The 24,328-nt window shown below is 41.9% G+C and overlaps 1 protein-coding gene across 2 annotated transcripts in view; it reads right to left on the reverse strand.

Moving 5' to 3' along the window:
• LOC145417893 (uncharacterized) overlaps positions 1-21,082 on the reverse strand; it is a 62,256-nt gene extending 41,174 nt beyond the window's left edge. Inside the window, exons 1-2 of one of the 2 annotated variants that reach the window (XM_080286508.1) lie at positions 20,952-21,080; positions 1,284-1,501 (exon numbers count right to left, since the gene is read on the reverse strand). The gene's annotated coding sequence lies outside the window, so the exon portion shown is untranslated. Of the gene's footprint in view, positions 1-1,283; positions 1,502-20,951 lie in introns of both variants that reach the window. The other variant, XM_080286509.1, reaches the window with a different exon arrangement.
• Positions 21,083-24,328: the final 3,246 nt, after the last annotated feature.

A 24,328-nucleotide genomic window follows, 5' to 3' on the forward strand; every position in this document is an offset into this window, starting at 1 on the left:
TGTTCTTTATTAAAAGAACCATAACACTGTACTGTGCATAATTTTAAATTAACTTCGTTTCTCTCGTCAAATAGATGGGTTTATGCTTTCACATTTAATACTATTGTACACACATTCATGGTACATATGTAAGAAAACAAGTTCAATCATGATGAATTCACTCAAGGCCCAAAGTCATCAAACGCATAAGACTAATTACTCTTAATAATGCAATTCTGCTGACAATTGTGTTCCACAATATATTTTCAGTGGGCTCTGATTTAACACTACCTTTCATAATGCCATTCATATATAATATTAATGACTTTTAATCAGGTTCTAAAGTTTTTCATAATGTTCCTTGGAAACTCTAGACACAGACCCAAACATACTGTACCCCAAAAGGCATTTTCAGCTACTGTACACACTAGCCTCCCATTGCACCTGGAACCTGACTGCTCAGGCCACTTCACATCTCCTCCTCCTCCTCCACAACACCATGCCTTTCTTCCATCACAGTTCATCTTGGTTCAATACAAGTGTTTGTTAGGCTTATAAATGTTTGGTAGCTTTAAAGCCAGCTTGATGTGGTTTGGGGGCCCATTTGGGGTGGCTCTGGGTAAGGTTGAGACCAACTTTGTTTTCCCCCTTGGGCTCTGTCTTCCATAATGCAATTCTGCACAATACTCCCTCCTCTGTGCACCAAATTATGCTGTAGGTGAGCCCACTGTACAATGTACATGTAAATGAAAGCTTCTTAAAATACCTTTGTAATGAAACAGAGCCTTTAAACACGTATTTGTAATAAAGAATACCGGTATAGTTATTCACTGTTAATATAACCAGAAAACCCAAGCTGCAGCTAGACAGCACCCTACATAAGCAATGGTTGTATGAAGGAACAAATAAAAATATTAAGTGCTTCACTTCTCTCTACTCATATCTTTGAACAATATATGAACATTCAACTGGTCAATTATCAGGCACCCATAAAACTAACAAATGCAAATCTGACTGATCCACTCACCATTAACCTTTTCCAGCCAGGGATGTCTTTTTCATATTATTCCTGATATCTTCATATAACTTTATATAGCTCTGGAGGTGGTTTGATAACCCCTTCAGTACAATACATAACTAAATAAATAAACAAGTTAAACAAAATTGTCTGAAGGCAGCAAGAATAAACTTAAAAAGAAGACTGGATGGAATGGGTTAAGATCCATTAGGCAATATGTTATTATGAATGCAAAACCACCAAACTACTTAAATCCTACTATACAGTACAATATAAGGGGATATACCTGGATATAAGGAAGAAAGAACACAATCCACGTGCTCCTTGCACGTAGTACAGGGCGATTAAAAGTAGCAGGAGTGTGGGGCTGCAAACCCTTCTTCTTTGTACTGGCACTGGGATGTGGCGATCCTACCACCCAGCACCTGTGTTGCAGTCTTGTACCTCCAATGACATAGGAAGGTGACTGTACCAGGGTCTTCCTCTCACTTCTGATTATTGTCCCTAGAGATGAAAAAGCTTGGCTCTAATATCTCCCCACCACATATCAATATGGAAAACTGGTTTAGGCAAAGAATACATGAACAGGCATCCTAATAATGTCACGCATATATTGTAGGCTACTGTAACAGTAACTGCTGATCCCATGTTGCCCCCTTTGCAGCATACAGCACCGAGGCTAGCCTCCCAAACCTTTAGGGGTATAAGGCCGACCTATAGCCCTGGTGGCATTTCCATAATAGAAAAACCTCTGACTTCCTCTGGGTTACTTGTTGTTTCTAAAAACAATGTTCATGTTCATTTACAAACTCTGCAAATAATACTCATATTTCCTAATTCAACTACAAAATTCAAGTTAACTTGCAAATTCCTTCCATTCACTTTCATAGGCTTGTCCAAAATTAGGTAAAAAGAAAAAAGGCAGATAATGCCAATAAAATTTGTAAATAACATATCCAGTGAGTTGAGAGTCTACTGAACATTATTTCACTCACAAAGCTCAGCAGAGCAAAACACTGGTGCTCAGTAAATACCTCCTCCTCAAAAGGTGTGTTTATGTTCTGAATACTGTAATGATTCTGACAATACATACCTGTACTGTACGAATAAATCAGCTGCTCTTCAATTGTAAATTGTACAGCACGTGCTGTTAAAAATAACCAGCAATATATGCTAATTTCCTATGCCACTCTCTTCTGTGCTTAAAAACATTTACAATAGAATAATGTTGTGTTCTTTCTTCTTACAGCCAAAGGGATTATTCCTTGAGCTGGACCTAGATAAATAATACAGCCCTGCTAAGGTTACAGGAGAGCGCTACCCCTCCCAGCGAAGGCAGCTACCTAGGAAGGGCGCAAAATCTCAACCTCATGATTCCGATGTTCTATCAACGAGCCACCCCCGCTTCCCATTCTTACAACCAAAGTTATCCTCTGATCACACCAAGCGAACTGCTTTACACAACCATATGTGGTATGTTAGAAGCAACTCTTTTCAGGTCAGAGTAGTGTAGGCATATTTAGGAGATTACTCTTTGACAGTACAGTATAAGGCATATTGCTTCTAATGCAAAGAAAGCCCTTAACTAATTTAAGACCAGCTGATGGAAAAGTGTAGTCAGACTGAAAGTTCAATCTGATAAGTGCCATGGATTCCTTCCTTCCTTAAAACTCAGGCTCATCAAATATCAAAACAACAACTTAGTATTCAAGTTGTGGGAGAGGTCATCACATGAAAACTGGCAATCTACAATGACCAATGACTCATTCATACCTCATAACTAAGTTCACTAAAATTCACACAACCACAACTTTGTATTCCAGATACGGGAATGACCCAGTTCTATCAAATCCAAACCAAACCTACTATATTAGGTTATTCTGACCACTTACGACATACAATTATCACTCAAAGCATCACAACAGGAAAGGAATTATAGAGAAAAACAAGGCGCCGAACAGGGATCGAGTATATTCGACATTTTGGCAATGCTGCCTTCTTCAGGTTATTTTTGAAGCCAGCTTTGGTTGAACATCCAATCAACTGGGCCCATTCTGAACTTGGGATTATCATACAAACTGCCACTGCCATTGCCGTACTGAGAGTCAATAGAAGAATTAGTTTACGCTTTCATGGTCACACCTATCATATGTTATTCTGGCAAATGCCAGTCTGTTCTTTATTCATTATAAGATTTTCGTGTCGAAGTCTGACAGTTTATATTAACATCATTACCCTTCTGGTGTTGGAGAAGTATACCTTCACAAGTGACACTGATAATATTGGGCAGTGGAAATGCCGTTATATAAATATCCTTACCCTTTGAGAATGGGATGGTGGACTGGAAGGGAAAGGCAACTTCAGCTTGCAGTTAACTAGGTTCAGATCCAGATAAACCAGAGGTAACAACCCCTATCATGGTCAGGGCAATTTGAGTATATGCATTCTAATTTACCTCATGCCACGATTTTATTCGGCTGTGTCAAAAGTGACTTACACTGATATCATTAAACTGATGGACAGGATAACTCCAGTACTATTCTATTCTATCTAATGACAAATTTACTATGCTGAGTGAGACATACAAGTCTGAGTGCACCAATGGTCACAGCAGCCCCAATACATTCTCCTTTCTTTACTTTGTAACTGTGAGACAATATGCAACATAAGGCTGGGCAGTGAGGTCATCATATCACTACGCTAACACAAACTCAAACTCACAATTCCCACTCCTTATTGTGAACTGTTTACTTTTTTTTGTTTTGAAATGCTTTGTGCGGCTTTCATAAGTTCAGCTCACACTTCCCATCTCTTTTATCAATCTTCACTTTGTTTTGTTCTGCAAGGCTCAGTACAAGTCAACTGGCATGTGTCAAGTCCTATCCACCTGATGACAGCTTTTAATGCTATCCAAATCTCCGGCAGCACCTCTGTTGCCACTTAACCCCGAGATTATTTTTTAGAACAAATCCCATGTCTCCTTATATTTAACTGTTGGTGCACTACCTATCACAATCACTCTAAAAGGTGTTTTCACCTAATTTTCATCCTCCATTCTTCATACAAGAAAAGACAAATTTACATAGAAAGCATTCTAATCCCCTTATCCAAAATAATAACATGGTACAACAAATCTTTTGTGTGTTACACCTTTACTGCCCCATCAGGAGGCCTGGGGGGCTAGGACTATGTGCTGAGAGGAAGGATGCGATTGAACACATTATTAATGTGCTGAAAAGGGGTAGACTGAGGTGGTTTGGACAAGGAGGGGGTGGTCGATGACACTTGGACAATGGAGAGGATGGAGGGTGACAGATGGGTTTGGAGGGTGAGGGGTGTGAATGTCGAGGATGGAGTTGCAAGAGGCAGACCGAAAAGACTTGGGATAAAGTCAACAAGTGTAATCTCAGGCATAAGGAATAGAAAGGAAGCTAGAGACTGAGCAAAGCAGAGGGGTGCCACTGGGCGACCAAGGCCGATGCATGCTAGATGTTGGAGTTTTTATCTATCTATCTATTGCCAGATGCCTCAATCCCATACTGGGTGGCCACAAACAAATCGTCTCCATGTCGCCCTGTCCCCCACCATTTCACTGCCCTGCTCCCAACTCACACCCCCCTCTCTCATAAACCTCTCCACTCCATCCCTCCATCTCATCCTCGGCCTACCCCTCCCTCCACCTCACTCACATACACTCTCCTTGTCAGTCTCTCACCCTCCATCCTCTCCACATGGCCAAACCACCTCAGTGTGTTCCTCCTAATGCTTCCTATCACATCCACATCCACACCATAATGCTCCTTTATATCCTCATTTGTCAGCCTTTCTCTCCATGTGACTCCACAGGCTCCTCTTAAATAACTCATTTCCACTGTTCTTACTCTTGCCTTGTGTCCTTCCAACAACGTCCAAGCTTCACTTCCATACGTTTCAGTTGGCAAAACAATACTGTCATGTACTAAGTTTTTCACTTCCATGCTCACCTCCCTGTTTCTTAGCACTGCTTTCAAGGAACCAGCAACCCTTCTTCCTTGTTGTACCCTTTCAAGCACTTCATCCTCCAAACTTCCATCCTTACTCATCACACTCCCCAAGTACTTAAACGTACTCACATTTTCCATTTCCTCACCATCCAACCTCAATGTACATTCACTGACTTCACCTCTCTCAAAGACCATCACTTTACTCTTCCCTACATTCACCTTTAGCTTCCATTTCCTACACACTCTCCGAAACTCATCCACCAAGCCTTGCAGCTCCCCTTCGTCTTCACTCAACAATACACTATCATCTGCAAACAACAGTACAGGGAGTTTCCAAACACTACCCTCTCTCACCAGGGCAACTCCAACATCCACTGCCCTACCTTGTACCTCTTTTATTACCCCATCCAGGTACAGATTGAACAACCATGGAGACATGACACATCCCTGTCAACCTTCAAAGAGAAAAATTCACTCAGTTCACCATCCACACGCACTGCAGCCTTAGCTTCTATAAACGACAAAAAATTAAGCAAAAAAACGGGCTACTTAGTACAGTAGAGAAAGTAAGAATGAACAATCATCTTCCTCAGAGTGACAGTAGGTGAACAATAAACTTCCAACTATCGCTTGAATTGAAACCCTTTACAGGTCATGGCTGGTGGAAGTGCCTAACCAATCAGATCACAAGCATTTATATGTCATTTGCTCACCATTAAACAAGCTAGATGGTTTCACAGGTCATAAGAAAATACCAGGCTTGTTAATAAGTACAGTCATTGTGAGTACCACTGCACATAAGTGAATGGTGGGCAACCTTAGTTAACAGCAACTAGTTCTATGTAACAGTATTCTATTCCATCAGTAGTAGTAATTCATCACAAAATGTTTCAATTGCAACAGAACTGTCAAAACAATGTGAAACTTCACACCACACTCTGATATTTACTAAACCACACTCTCATCATAATACAATATTCATCCATCCATCCATCTTCTAATCCTGTGTTGCCCCATGAGGAGCATACAAGCCTAGGGCTAGGCAAGCTGGTCCTCACAATCATAATATTCACAATACACATGATGATGATGATGATAATTATAGTCATGATTATTATATCAGTATCCAAATCTTTCTTCCCATGTAAGAATGGGGTGATGCAGGGTTCAGAAAGGAAGGAAGAGCAAACACCAGCAGGGGGAAAGCTAATAAGCAGCATGCCCAATGAAATGGACCATACACTCATTCACTCACCACTCAAGCACTCTAATCCTGACTGACACATCTCATAGGCATGACCATTTTCCCTTCACTTTTCCCTAATGTGCTTTGTATGACCTACTAGACAGCCAATATGCTGTCATGTTCTTACATATTTCATTCAACCAAGTCGAGCCCCTGTCAGTATCCTGACTTCACCAACCTCTGCATCTCACAGTACACACCACTTACCATACCATATCTATCCACATTCTTCTTGACCTATCATGCTTCGTTCTACCTTCACTCGCATCACCCAGGTTTCGCTCTCATCCTCTTCATACATACTAACCACCTCAATCTACACCTACATATCATCAGTGGACTCAATTCCCAGTTGACCTCTCAGTTCCTCATTCTAGCATCATTAGCTTTATCATTCAGGAAAAGTATTAAACAACTTTCTAAACATCCTTATCAGTACACACAAATTAGTCTTCCCCTGCAGCCTCACACAGTTTCATCTTGACCCTTCAGCAAGTTTATCTGTACTCATATTCAAGGCTCCATGTAAGTATAAAAATGTGATGGTACTGGAAATGATTGGAAGTATGTGTAGTAAAGTTCAAAAGCAATTTACAAAAACAAATGATGTATGAAAATATGTCAGTGGGTCATTCTGACACTGACACTTCACTGTATGCTGTATCCTGACCACTTAGTAATGAACAATGGTGTATTATGTAATAACTCCTGCGTAAATGAACAGCTGTATGTTACAAAACATTAAGAGTTAAATGAGCACAGTAATTACCAGATTAGTGAGGGATATTACGACTGGTGGGTCTTACAGATCTGTTAAGATTGTATTAGTGAAATTCAGGCACCAAACTGTTCCCTGCTCCAGTTTATGATCAAACTCACACTTTCATACAACAGATAATTTCTCTAACCACTTGACCAGGCACTGAAGAGGAACAAAAATAATACTAGTTTCCATTCCCACTTTTTTTTTTTTTAAATTCCCCTAAGTACCCCTTTCGATGAATGAAACTAATGCCTTACCAGTTACAAACATTTCCACTTGCCTATAACAGCTTAAACAAATTTGCTGATGCTAACAAGAGCTAGAACCATTACCTTACCCCTAGAGTTCAGGATCATCTGTTGATTCCTGCTGCTACCACATTCAACACATGAAAGGCTTCTCATACTTAAGGAATTTATCAAGGCTGAATCTAACCCCTCCAGTTTAAAAAGTCCATTTTAAGCTATATCAGACAGTCAGGAGACAGCAGAAAAATAACAAAAGTCCGCAGGCTGAATGGGTTAACATATAATCCTCACCAGTCAAATTTACAACTCTCCATTATTACTTATATATATATATATACACAATGGTACCTATAGACTGCCAACTGCAGTTTTGGTATGATGCCTGAACTTTCACAGTTCACACTGACTGCAATGTTCAACTACTAATATTCTGACTATTGCCAACTCTGTACAAATTGGAAATCCGAAACAATATAACATAAGCATCTGCAACATGTTTTTAAAAATTTCCTTTCACTCTCAAATTTTTTTCCAGCTCTGAAAACTTTAAACTGGAGTGGTTAAATGATGGTGACCATCATGCACTCACTTGATGCAGTGCTGCCTGCTTCTTCCATCACCTTTATCATTCTTTTCCTGTGTCTGCCCTCCTCTCTACCTATTTCTCCCACTTTTCCAGTAACTTTTTATTACTCTTCCTTCTTTTTCAGGTGGCTTTACACTGGGTGACAAGCTTAATGGTTTCCTGGCTTACAATGCTGGGTGGTAACCATATAACCAACCATACATGTTCCCTTGGTGTCAACAAGTGGCTTGGTGCAGGGTCAGTGCTCCTCCCTGTGAAACCACCAACTCAAAGACAAACGGCCACCCCTTATAGGATTATGGTGTCTGGCTACAGACAGACAGAAGAGTTAAGAATACTGTAGGCATCATCGACTCCCTCATCATGAAGGAATAGGGCTCTTAAATATACAGTACATTATTAAAATTCCATGGCATTACCTAGAATTTTTTAAAGATGTTCTCAGGTTGAAGGGGTCATCCAAAAGACAAGGAATGCTGGTCCTTTGGGAATGAACATACCAGTATTTGTCAAGTCAGGGACACATGCCCATAATTTTATTCAGCTTGGGCAATCTTTACTATCCAAGAGGTTAATATATTGTATTTACCTTGACTTGTTCAAGAATGGTGCTACATCTCTAGCTTATTACCCTGGCAAATATATAATTTTATTCACCTCTGGTTTTTAAAAAAATAAAAAATAAAAAAAAGGGTGGGGATGCATTTTCCTTCAATGTCAATAGCTTTAGTTGACTTTTTCACAAAAAAGAAAATGGAAATGAAAAATGCATAAATTAGTCAGGAGGGAAAACACAGAAAAGTTTAAGTTCTTTATTTCTTAAATGTCTGGGACAAACAGGGTCCACCCTAATACTGACGAGTAAAGGATTAAAACAGGGTATTCCTCACCTTTCTCATGACACTGGTGAATGGAGAGACGAACTGGTGGAAGAGTGTACGAACCTCAGTGAAGTAATAAGGAAGGATAATAAATGTGTTCAAGAAAAATAATAGTGTAGATGAGAGAGAGAGAGAGAGAGAGAGAGAGAGAGCTAAAATGACCTTGAGAGAAAACAGGACTGAGTCAGGAAGCTGCAAGACGACTGCATGAGGATACATCAATGCCCACATTTCTGTATGAGTGTGAGATCTTGGTATGAAATTAAAGTGAAAAGTCACACATAAATGCAGTAGAATTGGGGCTGTTACGAAAAATGTGGATTATGTAGACTGGGTAGAACAGGAAACAAATTTGTTAAAATATGTGGTACAAGGAAGTCTACTGATGAAGGGGTATGAGAGAATGTAATAAGATGTTATCCATATACTGCAGTCACAGAGAAAGTAGAGAAGAGGCGAAAAGGGCAACACTGAGTCTGAAAGTATGAAGAGGTATAGAAGTCCAGGAAGACAGACAGACATATAGTGAATGAGTGTCTTAAGAAAGTGAGGTATGGAGACTGATGAAACTATGGAACTGAGCAAATCAAAATGGCTGGGTGAAGTACGGTATTTGTGGAAATGAACATGCACTGGAGTCCTTTTATTTAACTTGCAGTCGAAGCAATAACTGTCCAATTGGCAGAGGTGTGTGAAGGACATCCACAACTAATAATTTTAAAAACTGCTCATGGTTTGCTAAAGAGGTGGAGCCAAGATTCTGAAGGCTTAGATGATGTGCTAATAACTGTGCAGTCCATTTACCAGCATGTCTCCTATTCTTTCTCATTTGTTTCCAGATCTACCTTAGTATAATAATACCTGTTATAATAATAATAATAATAATGATGATCATCTACGATGGGGGGATGGGCATGATTGAACATCAGGCTTAAATTCACCTCGTCCTGCATTCCCAGGGTGATTATGAGCTAAGTTCTGCATCTCCCCACCCCATGGGAATGTAACAGCTGTCAATACATCACCAAAATTTGTATGGCTAAAGTAGGCAAGTGGAAGCATTTACAAGTTGTAAACACGGTAAAGTATTCACTGGGTTTAATAGACGACTAATAGTTGGCACTGCAGTAATGACGAATTGTAACCTACAAAGAAATATTTCAGAAAAAAAGTGTATCTTACAGTGTGCCAGAAAACATGATACTGTACATGTATATATAGTAAGGTTCAAGCCATTTTTTATTTTTATTTTGTTTAATAAACAATTGTTTATATAGACTGGAAGTACCCCCCCCCCAACTCTGGGAATAAGCTTCACAGCTTGCTCCCAAGGCCCAGTAATCCTCCTACATACCATACACCTCTACATGTCACCACTTCAGCACTAACATCCACCGTCCATATCGAATACACGGTAGGGCTGTCTCATACAGGACTGGTGTATTGGTATTAGTGGAGGTATTTCTATGACATGTTGGCGCGTCTTCGGGTAGATCAGTAAAGTCTGATGTTACGAAATTCAAATCCTTAAACTGTTCCCTGCCCTAGCGGGGATTTGACACCGAGTTCAGTAGGACTGAAAGCCACCTCTCTACCGATTGAGCCACCGCTTCCCCTCAAACCATTATCCACTCAATGTAATGCTGCCTACTTTTTCCCTCATCTTTATCATTCTTTTCCTCTGTCTGCCATCCTCTCTTCCCATTTCTCCCATCTTTCTATCACTTTATTGCTCTTCTTTCCTTTTCATATAGCTTTACATTGAGTGAAAAACCTAACAGTTTCCTGTAAGCCATGAAACCACTTACAAATCTGGGTGGTAACCATATAACCAACCCATACACACTGAGGTTGTTTGGCCATGTGGAGAGGATGGAGGGTGAGAGACTGACAAGGAGAGTATATGTGAGTAAGATGGAGGAGGGGAAAGGAAGGGGGAGGCCGAGGATGAGATGAAGGGATGGAGTGGAGAGGTATATGAGAGAGGGGGGTGTGAGTTGGGAGCGGGGCAGTGCAATGGCGGGGTACAGGGCGACGTGGAAGCGATTTGTTCGTGGCCACCCTGTACAGGACTTGTCTGGCAATAGATAGATAGATATACGTGTTCCCTGTGTGTCGACAAGTGGGTTGACGGAGGGTTTGTGTCCCTCCCCATAAAACAACTACGGTAACTCAAAATCAAACAGTCACCCCTTACAGGATTATGGTGTCTGGCTACAGACAGATAGATTGATGGTATGATGACTGCCCTCATAAATGCAATGAACTCTGCCACTCCTTCCTTTACTTGACATGTCTAACATTCTCTCTCTCTCTCTCTCTCTCTCTACTAGCCACTGTAGAGCATCCATCGTCCATGCAATAATCAATCAATTTGTGTTGGCAGTGGATTCATATCTGACAAAGTGCAATGAATCACCAGTACAGATCTTTCAAAAGCATGACATCATTACCAATTTTTTTTTTTTTCTCCTGTAAGCTGTGAGGTTGGGTTTCCCACTTGTGGCATGGTGCACAAAAAATAAATATTCTAACTTCACTACATATCAGTTTTACTTCCTTGCTTTAAGAGAGAACATTATGAAGTATGGGTATCTCAAGGATGTCAAGTCCTCTCATAGGTTAATCAAAATGCTGTTGTTTCAGGATTTTCTTCCAGTCAGAAATACTAAATCTGTATAGTTTTTTCACCACAGGCAGTTTTTAGCATGATGAGTTAAAACAGCATAATTAAAGGTGTAATTATTCCAATCTGAGGGTCAATATCTACAGTACTATAGTACACTCAGGCTGAATGCTTCATGATTCTAATTTTAATAATTATAGCATCAAAAACATACCATGAGTAGGGGTGGTTTGATGAGGTTGGAACAGCAGAGAAAAGCTCCAGATGCCTCCACATGATCTCTTTCAAGTCATTAGTCTCCTATTCACATCACGACAAAGAACAGACAGTTCAATTTCCTGCTCAACCCACATAATGTATATCACACTTCTCAGGTTAATGGCCATATTGCCTTACTGCATAAGTTACAGTCACCACAAACTGTTATCTGTGATGATGAATAACCTCTGTTTGTCTGGCAGAGCAGATGCATTGACCACAGGTAAGCAACTGTTTCTGAGGAGTCTTCCTACAGGTACAGTACAGTACAGTGCACCCCCACACAATGCAAACTCACGCAATGCGAATCACCTACAATGTGAGGTCAACCCAGAAAATGCTTATTTTTATCAAATGCGAAATCTGCTAATCGAACTTCCCAACATGCTAATTGGTTGTATGATTCCAAGGCAAAAATGGACTTCCCACTGTTACGAATGTCGGGCTGGACAATGCGAGTCAGTTACATGAAGGCAAGTGGCTGGCAAAAAGCCAGATTCAAAATGGTAGGCAGCTGGCCAGCTATCTGCATGCTATCTACAGACTTTCCTGGATAATCAGACACTTCACTTCCATACTGCCGCAAGAACACGTCGTACCTCGAATCCTATGGTCCGTTTTAGTGTCACAGCAGTTCCCACCTGTTCATCATGGTCTAAGCTGTCAACTTTGAAGGCTTTTGGCACCTCCAGGAGACCTCAGCAGTGACAGAGTGACAACAGGGCGCCCCGCAGCAGGGCAAGAGTAGACGCCCCGATGAGCCTCGGATACCCACCTCCCTCCCTTCTTAACAAGCCCAAGTCACTTAAATAAAGGTACATGGTGTACTATTTGTTGGTCCAACTAGAAGTACTATTAGACAAAGTATTAGCAGAGCAGAGTAGGCTGGAAGGGGACATGAAGACCAAGCCCTGGGTGGGCTGTCCACCATATACCTTTTTCCCCATAAGTTCTTTGGTTCACACAATGCGAAATCGTAGAATGCGAGGGCTTCTGCTGCCCATAAACTCGCACTGTGTGAGGGTGCACTGTACTAAGCTACACTGTGTAGGGAACTGGTGCCAATTTGTGGCAGGCAGCACCTTGCCAGCAGCCAGGGTCCTTCTCCGCAGCAAGATGCAGGGACATCCGAGGTTTGGCTCCAAGGTGGACACCACAGCTGCTTCACTCCATCCTGGATATACTGAGCCACCACATGAAGGCTCCTCATCATCACCTGTTATATTACATAGGCTGCCAAAGCTTCAAACTAACACCATAACAATGGACACAAAGTCTTCATTCAGTGAGAAACTCAGGCTACCACCTCCCCCCAGCCTGTGGTAATTGAAGAGGGACAGCTGAAACACAAGCTGTTTACTTGTTCTATAAAGGTACTGAAGCATACTTCATGTAAGAGTCTGACACCAAAGGCAAAGGTTATTGCATAATGCCCAAAGATTCCACAATACATTCAAAACATGCTTTCATGACTAAGCATTAAATTGTTTGCCTGTGACATTTCCTAGTCAGTATTGTATTGTTATATGAATATCCACACGATAATAGATTAATTTTCTTGGGACATCATGAGCTAAAATGATGAGTGTGGATATCACTGCCTCCCATCTGAGAGATACTGTACTTTTTAAAGCTTGTGCACAAAACCAAGTCACATCACCCAACCCACTGTAAAGTGACTTCAGTACAGTGACTTCTATTTCACTCTTATTACCTCAGATGATTTTCTTCAGCTTTAGAGAACCCCCTAGCAATAAAAGATAAATGTAGGATACATCTAACTTCTCCAGTTCAAAAACTCTCACATTATGTTACAATTATGTTACCGTATGTTACAATTATGCTAGTTTCCAAAATTATGTTACCATATTCAATTTTGCAATATTATAACAAATAACATGTACTTACTTTAACATGAATTGGTTAGCTATATAACATATTTCTGTATAATTACGTAGATTGTAATAGCAAATAGGTCGATGGTACGACAGTTTGGCATGACCGAGCGATATACCGTATAAGTATTAATATGTCAAATGTACGAGTAACAGATATGTAATAATCAGAGGCACTAATATATATCTCAAATCACAATGTGCAGTATGTTGTGTCTGCTGGAGATATACACAGCTTCTCAACAGGAATGTCAATCTACATGATGTACATCAACAATCCTGTTGCCCCAGACCATCAAGAATGTCAAGACATATAATGTACAATATCTCAAACAATCTCTTTTTAGTTTAGAGGATACAAGAATCTCATAATACAAGCTGTTTAACCAACTTGAGCCTGTTATCCGATGTCATGGAAACTACCCGCGGAAATCTACCAGACACTGCATCCCCTCCAAGCCCTATGCATTCTCAAATTTTGGAGGGCACGGTCAGAGAGCCCGATAGAATGATAGAATACAGAAGCTGGAAGACAGGGTAGCTAGGAGGTTTGCCATCACACTACGTTACACTGTCAATCACATCTCGATATAACTGTGTACTTTTCTGTGTCTGCTCTCCTCTCCTCTCCTATTTCACCCATCTTTCCTGTCACTTCTTATTGCTTTTCTTTCCTTTACAGGTGGTTTTACACTGAGTGACAAGCCATATGGTTTCCTGTAAGCCAAGAAACCATTTACAATGCTGGGTGGTAACCACATAACCAAACCATACGTGCTGCCTCTGTGTCAACAAGTGGGTTGGTGGAGGGTTAGGGCCCCTCCCCATAAAACAAATGGCTCAAAGTCAAATGACCACTCCTTACGGGATTATAGGATCTGGCAATAGACAGACAGATATGTAGACAATAAACTCCGTAACCCGAGAGTGCCAATAACTCACCTCAACAACATTACAAGACAGAGAGGCCAGTGAGACAGAGCGGCACCTACCCCGCAGCAAGCTTTCCAATGCCTCACGATTTTATCAACAGCTGCCCACATTAATCTCCATTTCCTGAGCTATGATCATCTACATGGGCAGCACTATCAACACTAGTGACTACTGCGACCTACAACTACAATACACCTACAACATCTCTCTATCACCTACAATACAACTACAATACACCTACAACATCTCTCTATCTAATTACACCTCGGCTACACCTATCAACAATTAAACTGAGACTTGCAGGTTAGTGAACCATATTATGGCAAAGAGGATTCACTTTAAGAGAGACTTTTTTCTATTAAAAGAATGATAATAAACAATCAGACAGAGAACAAACTCCAGATATGCTTTGCTGACCCTCCAGCAACTTATGTGCTGTATTTTACTATCCACAACACCAGTCAATTCTAGTTCCATCTGCCAGAACTTCGTCAAGTTCCAAATACTGAACACTGGCTAATACCGTATGCCAAAGGTACAGTTCCTATCCTCTACGAAGTTGCCAGGAAGACACAAAAATACACATACTGTCCTCACTATACATCAGGGATATGTTCTGATATATAAAAATTTTTTCTATACAACTGGTACTATAAACTGAAAAACTGGCAAGTCAGATTTTGTTTTTAAGAACGGTAGCACAAGAGCTTTTGCATGCAATTTTCAAGGGGCATTAGAGAGAGAGACAGAGACAGAGACAGAGACAGAGAGAGAGAGAGAGACAGACAGACAGACAGACAGACAGAGACTTATGAACAAGGATTTGCTGTACATCAAGGCAAATGCCAGCTATGTAAGCCACTCAGTCTGTGGCATGAACATCAGTATGGTAAGGATGGAAGAAATGTATCCTGACCCACATACAGTAAATGTCAGAATTCATAAGACACAACAATTTCAGTCAAACCTGACCCTCTGCAGGCTGGGCAGAAATCATTCTATTTAAAAAAAAAAAAAAAAAAAAAAAAAAAAAAAAAAATCTTCTTTTTGGGCAATTCTGGGTATGTTGAAAAACCAGACTATCTTCAAGGCTGACTATTGCCTTAATCTCATGAGACAGCCACAAAACCTCCATGTCACCCAGTCCAATGCTACTAAGTTACCCTCTCTATAATTCTCTTCCCTCTCTCCTATACTTCTCCGTCCCATCCCTGCACCTCATGCTTGGTCTCTCCTTCAGAGACCATGGATGAGACTGACAGTTACTGAGAATTTAAGCCTTTATTGTAGGGTCGTGTTCTACCTATTTATAAGTCACATACAGGCAAACCCTGATTTACAATACCCCTAGATGCGATACCCCAGAACAGTGATGGGGTAGAAATACCACTCTATCCCGCCTATTGTAGGCTCACCTCCAGTTATGCGATGATTTTTGTTTAGTTTTTTAATGATTTTGATATTATTTTGTACTTAAATTTTGTGTTTAGGTTGATTTACAAACTGTTTTTATAATTAGATTAATGATTTTAGTGACTGGTGGAGTGAACACTGTCATTTGCAGTATGGATACTTCCAAATCAAATGAGGTACACAAAACAGTGTGGACAACTTGGCAACTCAACAAAGAATATTTTGTGTTTGACCATTGAACATCTAACCTATTATGGATTATATAATAATAATAATAAATAAATATTAATAATTATGAAAGCCACCCTTTGCGGGATTAGGGCGTCAGGCTATGGATAAATAAATAGATGAATGCCTTTAATAATAAATATTTCATGCATTGATGAAAACTGTGACATCAATACATCATGTGTTTATATTCGGGCTGTTCAAGGGAAAACGCTCTGAAAATACAAAGGAAAAGAGAAATGAAAATAAAGGAGCTCCGCCACCAGAACAGTAACTAAAATGACATAAAGAGGGGCCACTGAAAAGGCTATCCTGATCACATCATCGATCGATAAATCATGTGTTTACATTCACCCTCTTCAAGCGAAAACGCTCTGAAAATACAGAGGAATTTCTAAATAAATGTTGGAAAATAAAGAGAGAAGAAAATAAAACTCAGCAATCAGAACAGACTAAAACAACATAAACAGGGGGCCATTGAAAAGGCTATCCCGATCACATTCCCCGTCAATACATCAACGATTCTGTCTATCTATCTATCTATTGCCAGACGCCTCAATCCCGTTTGGGGTGGCCACAAACAAATCGCCTCCAAGTCGCCCTGTCCCCCGCCATTTCACTCCCCTGCTCCCAACTCACACCCCCCTCTCTCATATACCTCTCCACCCCATCTCTCCATCTCATCCTCGGCCTCCCCCTCCCTCTTTCCCCCTCCACCTCACTCACATACACTCTCTTCGTCAGTCTTTCACCCTCCATCCTCTCCACATGGCCAAACCACCTCAGTGTGTTCCTCATAACGCTTCCTATCACATCCACATCAACACCACAACGCTCCTTTATATCCTCATTCGTCAGCCTGTCTCTCCATGTGACTCCACAGGCTCCTCTTAAATAACTCATTTCCACGGCTCTCACTCTTGACTTGTGTCCTTCCAACAACGTCCAAGCTTCACTTCCGTACGTTAGAGTTGGTATCACAATACTGTCATGTAGTAACTTTTTCACTTCTGTCACAATAGACAATTCTGCGTCATTTATACATTATTATTATGCATTACAGATGTTTATCTAATTGTCCTGGGACTGTCTGATGCTGGGATTGTATACAATGCTGCTGCTTCTTCTCTACAGAGTTTGAATATGAGTCGATCACATTCTCCAGCAACCTTGACTGGGTACAAGTGAGATGGGCACTGGTTTTAGGCTTAGGTTAGCTTCTTTTACAGCTGTTAGGCCATTTAGATTGTTCATTTGGGTGGGTTTAGGACTTGGGTGGGGGAGGGAACTCAAAGCTCAAAAACACATCCCTATACTTTACAGTACCCCATGATACAATACCCCGCCTAGCGATGGGTTTTTACTTAACCAATTGCATCATTAAACCGGGGTCTGCCTGTACAATATTCAATGTTTACCTAATATCTACAGTACAGCAAAATGCCCATTTCTGAGATAGTCTACAAACCCTACCAACCTAATCAAACCTAACAGAAGTAACCTATTCTTGCCCAATCTAATGCTATCACACACCTCATCACCCTGGTCTACTAGCTCCTGGGTAATATTTCAATGGAAATTTCACAACTATAATTATCCATCTGTAAGGACATTTCACAGAGAATAAAAGCTTGTACCATGTGAGATACACTGACCGGAATGGTAATCCCCAGATGGAGTCAGGAAGAGTACATGTCTTAACTGTGGATGGGGGAGGGGGGTGTTCCAAAACTGAAGTAAGGTCAATTTGACCAGTTTTTGGAGTTGGTGCAAGCAAACAACACCCTTGTGGTTAAAACTATGGTAGACTGGGGGAAAGAGGAGAGAGAGAGAGAGAGAGAGAGAGAGAGAGAGATTCTGTACAGTATACAACAACTCAGTAACTTGGTAAAGACATTAGTACAGTACTGTATAGTATTAACATACATATTCATCAACCTTTTCCAGGAAACAACGCAGGTGTCGGAGCAAACATTTTCCAAGGTCCACTGCAATGATGCAAGTGCTGGGTAAGATATATTAAGAACCGTTTCTCATATCAATAATCCTAATTCACCACCCAAAACCTCATGAAATTTTGCATTAATCAGGTTCACAAATAGTGCTAGCCATTCGCAAAGCTCTGATTATGAAAAACTGAAAAGTAATTCACGTGTTTCCTTCGTCACCAGACAGAAAGGCAGTCATACCCTAGTCTTTCAATTAGTTTAAGCTCATAACAAATAGCAAATATTTTGGAAGTGTACAGTATTGTGTATGCCAACAAAAACAAATTAAAATCCACTGTTGTCAGGGATGGCAAACTGACCAATCGTTTAGCCATAAGAACTTCCCCAAGGATTTTTTTTTTTTTTTTTTTTTTTAAGAGCACAAACATAAGAACGTGCCCATTAAACTTTTTAAACCTACAAGCAAATTACAAATTGAAGATTTTTTCTTTTTTACAGACAGTCTAAGATGGCACACAGCTTTTCTGAAAATGTGGTAGATCCAGAACATGAACAAACTGTAAAATCAGACTTACTAGATTTTGGAAAAGTATGGGATACAGGTGTGAAATTTAATTTTGTGCCTCATTAACTAAACCCAATATATTATCAGTAAAACCACAACACCCCACTGCACTGTACAGTACAAACACAATTAATACTGTACTTTACCAGATGGGCACGGGTTTTCCAAATATTCTATTTAAATGGATCTTTCACGGGTTGTTTAGGACGTTATGTTAGGAGTTTCTATAAGAGTTGGCGGCTTCCAACATTTCAATTTGTGGTGGTTAAAATCATAGGAGGTCTGAGAGACAAAGCCCCCTAGTTAGTATACACTGACAAGATTGTCGGTAAACAAGCCACCATGAGCACAGGTATTATTTTACAAGTTGCCAATATGTAGTTCTGGGATATTACCACCACAAACACATAGTATATTACCTAACAATGCTAATGAACCCCTATAACCCCATCCAGAAATTGATATTTACAGAGATAATGAATTTAATTAAAATTTCCCCCAAAAACGTACATTGGATCTTGGCCAGTTCGAGTAAAAAATGCGTGCGTTCATACGTGTTATTCTCTTTCCATCGACTCCGCATGCTTCTGCTAGGTCTGTTTCACTCACTCAAAGGCATACAGTACTTTATGTCATGTGATGGTATTCTACCAATCAATTTGAAACGTGGTCTTTGATTCCTTCTGGGCGGAAAATTCAAATCCTTCTCGCTGTGGCTTCTGAAGAAGACGTGATCTGTGCACTGGGTGTAATATTAAGTATTTACGCATTGTTTCCACTCAGAACTGGAGGAAGCCGTTGAGTTATTGAGAAAACACGGTGTATTTTTTTATGGTTGTTTTTGATGAGATTTTGAGTGATTTTGACCTTCATTTTTGTCGGAAATGCTTCATTTAGCCTCTTTTCCAATCATGAACTTAGGCTAGACGAGGAGGTGAAATGAAGCATTATCAACAGAAAATGAAGGCAAAAATCACTAAAATCACATCAAAAACCACCAGAAAAATATACTGCACAACCTGGACCATCGTATCTCTAAGGTAAGCATTCAGCTGCAGCACATTAGGTTAGGTTTGGTTTGGTTAGTTTAGGTCTGTTTGGTTAGGTTAACCAGTTGTGCAGTGTATTTTTCTGGTGTTTTTTATGCGATTTGAGTCATGTCAAGTGGGGTTGGTGGAGGATTAGTGCCCCTCCCTGTAAAACAATTAACTTTAAGCCCTTGGCCACCCTGTTTGGGATAAATGGCATCTGGCAATGAATGAATGAATGAGTGATTTTTGCCATCGTTTTCTGTCGGTCAGGTTAAATTAGGTCTCTTTGGTTAGGTTAACCAGTTGTGCAGTATGTTTTTCTGGTGGGTTTTGTCTTTTGATGCGATTTGAGTGATTTTTGCGTTCATTTTCTGTCGGAGATGTTTCATTTCACCTCCTCATCCAGTCAAAGTTCTTGATTGGAAAGAGAGACAAAATGAAGCATTTCCAACAAAAATGAAGGACAAAATCACTCAAATCTCATCAAAAACTACCAGAAAAATATACTGCCCAACCTGAGGGGTGTATTGGCAACTTGTAAAAATTTACCTGAGCATCCAGGCAGTTATCTAAAAAATCCCATGATAGGTAAAATTTATTTGTTCTACATGTTTTGTGATCTAAAATCAACAAGCACTTATCTATTTTGCATACTGCACTAAAGTTACTTTCCTTAACATTATCAGACATAAAAAGATAGGTGGAACTATTGCACCCATGTGGTAAAGCTTTATCTAATGAGAAATGTTCATTTGCTATTTCACTGTCTACATCACATTTAAGGCCTGTCCATCACTTTCCCCCCTGATGCAGCAAAGAGAATAATCTAGGGGAAAAGAAATTATTGTAAAAAATAATGGTACTACTAGCCAGCAGAGGGAAGTGTGCTGTACACAGAAGGTTTATACTGTACAGTATTGGGCAAGCTTTTGCCCTTACTGAACCGAATACAGCCAGAAAACAGATATGTCAGAGGCATCCAAAAATTTGTTAAATATTCTGTCAGCTATATGTTTGTATTTGCAATCTAATAACTACTGTGGCGATAGAAAGAAAAAAAAAAAAAAAAGTTTGGTACTGATGATTGCTTTGACCATGAAAAATGTGTTGGCCTTATAACTTCATAGTATATTGTTCACTGGGCTGATGCAATCTAGACAGCACACTGCAGGTTCTGGTGATTATGATGATTCCCTGAGAATAAAACACTGTAAAAAAGAAATAAAGATGATGCTCGCCGCCATGATTTCAGCAACCGCCATGACCACCACCTCCAGTCAGACGCCCGCCATCAGTCAGGTTGTTTTCCTAATAAGTCCTACAAGTTTCACGACTTCACTAGTGCTTACCAGGACCACTGCTTCACAAGTTATCAGATGCTATCCCTCCTCTCAGCTAAATACTGTTGTCAAAGTTATATTTCCACTATATTGGCCTAGTGCGTCAAGGTTAATCACACGACCATCGCCGCAGCTCCACGGCGTCTGTCCTTTAACTCCTTTGTTTATAGTCTTTTAAAAATCCTTATTGTATAAACATAGTGTGTAATTATGTGATTTTTCCAGTCTGGATCCTAAGTACATTCCACATATGCTTGGCTATATTCAGACAAGACATCATAGTCATTCCTGTATTCATTAGAAGTTATTTTCAAAAGTATGTATTGCTGGAACCTCGCTGATAATAATGGAAACATTTTTTAAATATTAATTTTTAATTAATCAATCTGTCACTGCTGAATTAAAATGTGATTTAATGAGAAAGTTCAAGTATCCTATACGTTTGAGTGTTGTTTGGGGCTTTTGTTATGGGGGATTGGCTGAGGCAAGATCTGAAGACTGGCTGTGGTATCTCTCATTCCGGTGACGTATATTAAATCTTATTCTAGTTACCTACAGTACATATGATTTTATTCGGATTAGGGGATCCTTTTCAAACTGGAGTTAAATGCAGCCTTCATTAATTCCCTGAGTACGAGATCTTTCCTTCATCATTATGATCATTCTGACCCTCCCTGATCATGACCTCTTTTCCCCACAGGACAGTGATTTGGGTAACGGGGGAGGGGGGGGGAAGGTCGGACTCCTATACAAACCCCTAGCTTCCCTATGCCCCCTCCTTTTCTTGGGAAGGGGGGGGGGATTGCTTAATGTGTGGATAAGAGAAACGTCTGAGGAAGGACTAATCAACAGCATAGCCCACTGAGTGACAGGCTACACATTCATTCGGCTACCATTCAGGCCCCCGAAAATCCTGATTCCATTTCAAATCGTCCCTCAGACAGGCACTAGGCTATACGTTATTTGAATACTATGAATCTATGACTGATTACTCTTTCAGCTACGCACAATGTACTTTCTAACATGCTTCTGCTTTATGTAGGCTACTTTTTTTTTTTTTTAAAGGCTGGCGCAATAGCAGTTTTAGGCCATTCTATATTCATCTTGTCTGTACACCAGTGCGTAGTCCCTGGAAAGGCCGTCCAAGTAAGATGTTCAAGATAAGGTGTATTACCTACTACACAGTCAGATTGAAAAGAGGGTGCCAAGCCCTTGTTATGTGCTTCACACACAATTTATCCAACCATCTGGATCTCCTGTCATTTCCTTAGCCATATAAACCCCCATATATCACCTTCTCACGAATTCATCTACCATATCAATCTACCATCTTCGTGCCCTACCATGCCTCCTCACGTCTTACAAACTCATTCAAATATATCCCTTTCATCACCTTTACATCAGTTTTCTTGAAATGCGCGCTTCCACTGCCAGACCCCCCCACCCCACTACGGAGCCGCAGCCCCACCCCCACCCCAGGAGGATACCACAGTGGGCCAGGCGAGTGCGACGCCGGCTCAGCGCGAGACAGGCTTAGGTGCGCCCCGACGTTGTGTCCCTCTTCCCCTCAACCTGTCCAACCACGACGTCGCAGGGATGCGAGACTGCTTCTCGGCCTGACCAGCCCTCGTCAGGATCGGGGTGGGACTGCTCCAGATACAGTCCCAGGCAGCACCATGGTAACGGCCACTGTACGTACCAGGGAAGGGACGGCCACTACGCCTTTCTGCTGTTTCCCCCTGCAGCCCCGCGGTAACGGCCACTGTACGTACCGGGTAAGGGACGGCTGCTGTATGCCCTTCTGCTGCAGCCACATCTGGAGCCCGCCTCAGTGTGACAGCCACTGTACACACACTGACAGGCACAGGCAGGAGTGGAACCGTGACGATGGCCACTGTACGCGTCGGGGAGGGAACGGCCACTGTACGTCTCTCATCCACCTCCTCCTCCTATGGGAGTAGCACCGCAGTAACAGCCACAGGACGTACTGGGGAGGGAACAGCCACTGTATGTCCCTCAGCTACTTCACGTTGGGTAGGCAGACCCGTGGCGACTGCCACTGTACGCTCCGGGGAGGGACTGGCCACTGTATGTCCCTCATCTGCCTCTTCCTCTTTCGGGAGCAGCCCTGCAGCGACGGCCACTGTATGAGCCGGGAAAGGAACGGCCACTGTACGTCCTTCTGATGCTAGTCCAAGGGACTGGAACCGCGACGACGGCCACTGTATGCGTCAGGGAAGGGACGGCCACTGTACACCCTTCGCCCACAGTCCTGAAGATTCTTCTGGAGGAGAAGGTCCCTTGCGCGGCCCACTCTCCACCATGCGGCTGCGTGGGATGCCCTTCTGTCTCTCCCTCCAGGTGTGGTTCCCCAGAGGTGCTGCTGTTCCAGGAGTGGTGGCGAGGTCCTGTCGCTGAAGGTGGGGTTCACGCTCTCCAGCCTGTCTCTGGATGACACCGAGTCCTGACAGACGCCCCGTGGTCGAGGTGCTGCAGTCAACCCCTGACGGCGCCCCAACCTAGAGGCTACCGCAGTCCCAGGCCCCCCAGGGCCAGCCCTCGGACCCCAGGGCGGGACTGCCCGAGCCCCACTCACTGTCGGCCCTCTGCCTAAATTAAGAAGCGGCAGGCCCAACTCCTGAAACTGGCCTCAGCCCCGAGGGCCCTTCACCAGGTCGAGGCCCTGACAGGAAAGGGCCTCCCTGCACCCCAGACCAGAAACGTGCCCGGGCCATGACGCCCCCGAGAGCTGTCCCTTGCCTTCTGCAGGAGGTCTCACCAGTAGGGCTCCCTCCGACTCCCGGGCGACACCTCGAATGAGCCCTAACCTCGGCAGCCCAGTGACGACATAGTGAGACCCCAGTGTCATATTAGAGACTCAATAGTGACAGTGACTGTGTGTGGTACAGAAACAGTGAGACCGGAACGCCACCCGTAAAGTGTCTCTACCCCAGTCTACTCAGAGTGCTGTGTTATAGTACCTAAGTTCCCAGGAATAGAGCAATATCTAAGTCTGTGGCGATACCCAAGTGCAAATAGACATGTACTATGCAGAGGCCAAAGGACCGAGTGTATGAACAGTGTCACCACCCCTATGTGATATTTTCTTGTGCAGTAATTCAGGTGTAAGCACAGTGCCTATGTGATGTAATGTACCAATTAAAATGCCGGCGGCCGGACCTTCCGCCCCGCCACCCCCCACACCACCACCGGGCCACCACCACCCCACCACCCGAGGAGGAGATAACGGACAGGTTAATGACCCAGGACAAGAGGGTCATCCAACCACCACAGACCTGTGCCCCTTCTTCCCGCAACTACCTCAACACCAGGTGAGCCTAGACCCGCAACAAGTTACACGGCGGGTTAACCATCGACAGCAGTGG

The sequence above is a fragment of the Coenobita brevimanus genome, chromosome 111 (assembly GCF_032717465.1).
Source record: "Coenobita brevimanus isolate Jiangsu-jjx chromosome 111, ASM3271746v2, whole genome shotgun sequence".
Taxonomy (NCBI): domain Eukaryota; kingdom Metazoa; phylum Arthropoda; class Malacostraca; order Decapoda; family Coenobitidae; genus Coenobita; species Coenobita brevimanus.